This window comes from Silurus meridionalis, chromosome 4, assembly GCF_014805685.1.
Source record: "Silurus meridionalis isolate SWU-2019-XX chromosome 4, ASM1480568v1, whole genome shotgun sequence".
NCBI lineage: Eukaryota > Metazoa > Chordata > Actinopteri > Siluriformes > Siluridae > Silurus > Silurus meridionalis.
In genome coordinates, this window is record NC_060887.1 from 36,093,327 (window position 1) to 36,099,748 (window position 6,422).

The 6,422-nt window shown below is 41.4% G+C and overlaps 1 long non-coding RNA gene across 1 annotated transcript; it reads right to left on the minus strand.

Moving 5' to 3' along the window:
- Positions 1–245: 245 nt before the first annotated feature.
- On the minus strand, positions 246–5,290 carry LOC124385079. The gene is made up of 3 exons (XR_006925678.1): positions 5,225–5,290; positions 2,281–2,561; positions 246–544 (listed from the first exon to the last, which is right to left on the minus strand). It is a non-coding gene; the product is annotated as an uncharacterized LOC124385079 (long non-coding RNA).
- Between the last annotated feature and the right edge of the window lie 1,132 nt (positions 5,291–6,422).

Consider the following 6,422-nt stretch of genomic DNA (forward strand, 5'->3'; position numbering starts at 1 on the left):
CAGCAACCGCTCTGGATCCAAAATGGTGCTATTGTTGTTTTGTAGTCTCATTTACACAACATATTGACAGCGGGATAACCAGTGTTCATGTGTACCATCACCAGACATTTATACAGACACTATTTTAATATATAATTCACCCGGAAAACAACATAAAGGCACAAATAACTGCTGCTGAACTACCAAAGTTTACATATACAGTATTTTTTATTATATGGACAATTTATTTGCTTTTACATACATCTGTACTGATCAGTGCTACACTGTCACTGTGTGACACAATGAGATTTTATTGTGTAATTGTGTTGTTTGTTTACATGAAATGTTGTTTGCACATGTTCACTTTATGTAGTGTTTTAGTTAGATTTGTGCAGAACTTTGGTCCTGGGGGAACACAGCATAATTTCACTGTATGGCTGGAATAGGAATAAAAGCCTCTTGAATTAACTTGAGGGGGGAAAAAGCTTGCCACAACAGCAGAAAACCACAAATCTTCCTGAAGATGTTGAGGAAGTTCTGGAGTTACCTCTGACTGGATGATGTCCTAAATGTTATGACATTAGATATAGTTATTAAATATAAATCAGATATAGTTATAAAACATACTTATTTTCCTCACTGTATATATATTTATTTGAACACCCTGCTATTTTGCAAGTTTTCCCACTTAGAAATCATGAAGGGGTCTGGAATTGTCATCGTAGGTGCATGTCCACTGTGAGAGACATAATCTAAAAAAAAAAAATCCAGAAATCACGTTTTTAAAATATTTATTTGTATGATACAGCTGCAAATAAGTATTTGAACACCTGTCTATCAGCTAGAATTCTAACCATCAAAGACCTGTTAGTCTGCCTTTAAAATGTCCACCTCCACTACATTTATTATCCTAAATTAGATGCACCTGTTTGAGGTCGTTAGCTGCATAAAGACACCTGTCCACCCCATACAATCAGTAAGAATCCAACTACTAACATGGCCAAGACCAAAGAGCTGTCCAAAGACACTAGAGACAAAATTGTACACCTCCACAAGGCTGGAAAGGGCTACGGGCAGATTGCCAAGCAGCTTGGTGAAAAAATGTCCACTGTTGGAGCAATCTTTAGAAAATGGAAGAAGCTAAACATGACTGTCAATCTTCCTCGGACTGGGGCTCCATGCAAGATCTCACCTCGTGGGGTCTCAATGGAATCCTAAGGAAGGTGAGAAATTAGCCCAGAAGTACACGGGAGGAGCTGGTCAATGACCTGAAAAGAGCTGGGACCACCGTTTCCAAGGTTACTGTTGGTAATACACTAAGACGTCATGGTTTGAAATCATGCATTGCACGGACGGTTCCCCTGCTTAAACCAGCACATGTCCAGGCACGTCTTAAGTTTGCCAATGACCATTTGGATAATCCAGAGGAGTCATGGGAGAAACTCATGTGGTCAGATGAGACCAAAATAGAACTTTTGGGTCATAATTCCACTAAACGTGTTTGGAGGAAGAAGAATGATGAGTACCATCCCAAGAACACCATCCCTACTGTGAAGCATGGGGTGGTAGCATCATGCTTTGGGGGTGTTTTTTTGCACATAGGACAGGGCGACTGCACTGTATTAAGGAGAGGATGACCAGGGCCATGTATTGCGAGATTTTGGGGAACAACCTCCTTCCCTCAGTTAGAGCATTGAAGATGGGTCGAGGCTGGGTCTTCCAACATGACAATGACCAAGCACACAGCCAGGATAACCAAGGAGTGGCTCTGTAAGAAGCATATCAAGGTTCTGGCGTGGCCTAGCCAGTCTCCAGACCTAAACCCAATAGAGAATCTTTGGAGGGAGTTTAAACTCTGTGTTTCTCAGCGACAGGCAAGAAACCTGACTGATCTAGAGAAGATCTGTGTGGAGGAGTGGGCCAAAATCCCTCCTGCAGTGTGTGCAAACCTGGTGAAAATCTACAGGAAATGTTTGACCTCTGTAATTGCAAACAAAGGCTACTGTACCAAATATTAACATTGACTTTCTCAGGTGTTCAAATACTTTTTTGCAGCTGTATAATACAAATAAATAGTTAAAAAATCATACATTGTGATTTCTGGATTTTTTTTTTTTAGATTATGTCTCTCACAGTGGACATGCACCTACGATGACAATTTCAGACCCCTCCATGATTTCTAAGTGGGAGAACTTGCAAAATAGCAGGGTGTTCAAATACTTATTTTCCTCACTGTATATACCACTCCTACATAATGACATCCCAGAGCTGCTGGATGTTAGACATATGAAGCATCTTCACCTTCTGCTTGCCCCGCAGGTGCTCAGGCCTGGAGACATACTTGGCCACTCTATAACCTTCACCTTCTTTCCAAGGCAATTGTCATCTTGGGGTTGTGTTTGGGATCATTATTTAGTTACAAAACTGCATTTTGCCCAGTTTCTGAAGGGTGGTCATCATGATCTGCCTTAGAAGGTCACAGTACATGTTGGAATCCATGTTTCTCTCAATGAACCGCAGATTCCCAGTGCCAGCCACACTCATGCAGCTCCAGACCCTGATGCTACCACCACCATGCTTGGCTGTAGGCAAGACACAATTTTATTAGTATTTCTCACCGTGGCATCACCACACATGCTGAACACCATCTGAGCCAAATAAGTTTAGTTCAGTTTCATTAGACCACAGGACATTTTTCAAGTAATTTATGTTCTTGATAAGGTTGTCTTTAAATCAAACTGTTTGCAGGCTTTCTTGTAAGCCAGCTTCAGAAGATGCTTCCTTCTGTGATAATGCCATGCAAACCGACTAATTGCAGAGTGTGGTGTATGGTCTGAGCACTGACAAGCGGCCCTTCCGCTTCTGCAACCTCTAAAGCAATGCTGCAGCACTCATGCCTCTGTTTTTTGAAGCAGCTTCTGCACCTGATGCACAGCACGAGGACTCAACTTCTTTGATGGACCCTTGCGAGGTCTGTTCAGAGTGAAACCCATCTTGGTTAACCTCTGTATGACCCTGGACACTGTACTGTATCTCAGTTTCAGGATATTACCGCTCTTCTTATAGCCAATGGAAACTTTGCAGAGACCAACAATTCTAATACTCAAATCTTCTTTGTCCAGGGGTGCCATGTTGAACATCCAGTGGTCAGTATGATGAAATTGTACTCAAAGCATCAAATTTTAACTGATTTAATACAAGATGCACAACTTTTTATAGTCCTGTCTAGCAGACAAAAACATGAACATTAAGAAAAGGACATGTGGCTTTGCAAGATTAAATTATGTACAGCTGTTATCACTTAGCAGTGGTGGGCTGTCAGGGCCAGCAAAGCCTTCTCTGCTGGCCTAAACACTATCAGAAGCACTGACCTACATTTACAATCTAAATTCTAATATTTGCTCATAAAATTTTATTATTTATTCCCAACAGTCTCTTCTCTTCATCTCAAAGCATTACTCTTGGCTGCACTGCTTCCAGAACATGTTTGTGGATGTTAGATTTTTTTGTCCAATCAGATTTTAGCCTCTTTGTGCTGCCATTTCAATTGAATCTGCCAAGGGCCTTCAAAGCCAGTACTGCTGGCCTTTTAACCTTAGTCTCTATAATAAATAAATCTGTTTCTTTAACCAATCAGATTCGAAATTAGCCTCACAGGGCCAGCTAGCTGGCCCAGAATAGCGTCAACATTTTTCGGTCCTCTGATTGGTTGGTCAGAGGGATACTTTTACAGCCAAGTTCAACTAGCAAAACATGTCTGTAGATGTGCACACATTAATACATCAGAGTTAGACTTTTTTGTGGCCACAATAGCTGACAGAGGAAGAGAAATTGATTTGGTCTCAGACATAATTAAAAATCAATTTTCAAGAAAAGCTAGACATAGTGAGGAGAGGATGGGCAATTCCAATTCTATAGAATTGTCTCTTGAAAAATTATAATTAAGTGGTTGCTAAAATGTGAAGGGTGTATTCACTTTTATGAGATACTGTATGCATATATATATACAATAAAAATGATAAATTAGCATGAAGCAGGAAAGGGTGTCACAGTCATAGTACCATCTTCGACTTACAATCATTTTGACTTACCATGGGGTCGTCATAACGTATCTCCATTGTAAGTAGAGGACTACCTGTATATGTATGTGGCAACCCAGCCATTAGGGTTGCACAAGCCAGTGCCGGTCGCAAGCCCGGATAAATGGGGAGGGTTGCGTTAGAAAGGGCATACAGCGTAAAACATGTGCCACATGAGTGGATCACGAATCAGAAATTCATACCGAATCGGTCTAGGCCTGGGTATTGTTAGTCAACAGGGTACAAGTGGAAATTGAGCTACTGTTGGCCGAAGAAGAAAAGGAGAAAGACGTCTACAGAGACAGCAGTGAAAGGAGAAGTGTAGAAGAGTGAAGGTTAGAGTTGGTACTTTAAATGTTGTTACTATGACTGGTAAAGGGAGAGAGAGAGAGATAGCAAATATGATGTAACGGAGAAAGGTTGGTGGCATGTAGGTGAAGGGAACAGAGGTGATGAGGAGGTGATGGTAGGTATGGCCTTAAGGAGAGGAATGTGGAAGAGCAGATGGTGGTAGAATTTGCTAAAAGGATGGAAATGGCAGTGGTAAATACTTATTTAAAGAAGTAGGAGGAGCATAGGGTGACATATTAGAGTGGAGGAAGGAGCACACAGGTGGGCTATGTTCTATGTAGGAGATGCAACCTAAAGGAAATTGGAGACTGTAGGGTGTTGACAGGGGCAGTGTATGGTGGTATCGGATGTTGGTCTGTAGGATGGTTTTGGAGGTGAAGCTGAAGAGGAGGAGAGTGAATAAGATGGTGGAAACTGAAGGAGGTCAGACAGAGGCTCGGTGGTGGTGAAGAGGTGCTGGATGATTTGGCAACTGCAGTAGTGATAAGGGAGACAGCTAAAAAGCTAGAGAATAGAGCCGACAGGAGGCAGATGTAGAGGACAGAGGGGTATAGCGACGGATGATCTGCTGTGGCGACCCCTAATTGGAGAAGCCGAAAGAAGAAGAAGATATATATGTGTGGCAGCGGGGACCGGGACAAGCCCCTGTTTAAGAGTGGAGCTGGACGAAACAAGTGCTAAGAAGCACACCTGTAGCTGATGAGATAAAAAAGAAGAAAAGACAAAAGCTAAAATTGGGCTTTAAAACACCAAAAACACAGGAAATAAAAGATTCGCTCCATCATCGAGACAACTGAGCTCTGTTGACCACTCACAAGGCAGGAGAAGTATACATCCTGGCAGCATCCCAAAACCACCACATAGATGCTGCTACATTTGCCTGTAACGCAAAACATTTAAATATTTTGTAACTTAAATGCCATATTTTTATTGTCATCTTAAGTTAAAAAAAACGTAAGTGGAACAATCATAACTCAGGGAATAGTATAGTATATACACCAACCAGGCATAACATTATGACATTATAACATTATAACTGTTGAAGTAAATAAAAAACACATTATCTCTTCATCATGGCACCTGTACATGGGTGGGATATATTAGGCAGCAAGTAAACATTTTGTCCTCAAATTCGATGTGTTAGAAGCAGGGAAAAATGGGTAAGTGCAAGGATTTGAGCTTGACAGGGCCAAATTGTTTTTGCTAGATGACTGTGTTAGAGCATCTTCAAAACTGCAGCTCTTTTGGGATGTTCCTGGTTTGCAGTTGTCTGTGTCTATCAAAAGTCAAGTCAAGTCAAGAGGCTTTTGTTGTCATTTGTACTATACACAGTGGTACACAGTACACAGTAAAAACGAGACAACATTCCTCCAGAGCCCTGGTGCTACACTAAACCAAGTAGAGCTACAACACAACACAAAGCTACATACAGTGCTTCGAGTGCAACCGAGTGCAAACAGTGCAGACGAAAAAACAGTACAGACAGACAGTGCAGACAGACAGACAGACAACACAAGACAATACACATAATAAAAGACAGTGCCGACCAGTAAACCTACTGTATACTCTAAATATACAGTACTGTGCAAAGAGAACAATAAAGACTATGACCAAGAGTATATGTAAACAAACACAATGAAGTGCAAAAACAGCAGTAGCAGTCGAGAGGTGCAAAAAACAGCATGTAAACAGTGTAATATGGTTAAGTATAAATAATAAATAAATAAATGGTGGTGGAATGGATTAAGATTGATAATTAGGGAGTGTGTGTTAAGTTCAGGTTGTACAGTGTGTGTGTGTGTGTGTGTGTGTGTGTGTGTGTGTGTGTGTGTGTGTGTGTGTGTGAATGCTTGAACCACTTTCCTGATGGCAGGATGGTGAAGAGTGTGTGTGAGGGGTGTGTGAGGTCGTCCACAATGCTATTGGCTTTGCGGGTGTAAATGTCCATGATAGAGGGGAGAGAGACTCCGATGATCTTCTCAGCTGTCCTCAATATCCTCTGTAGGGTCTTGC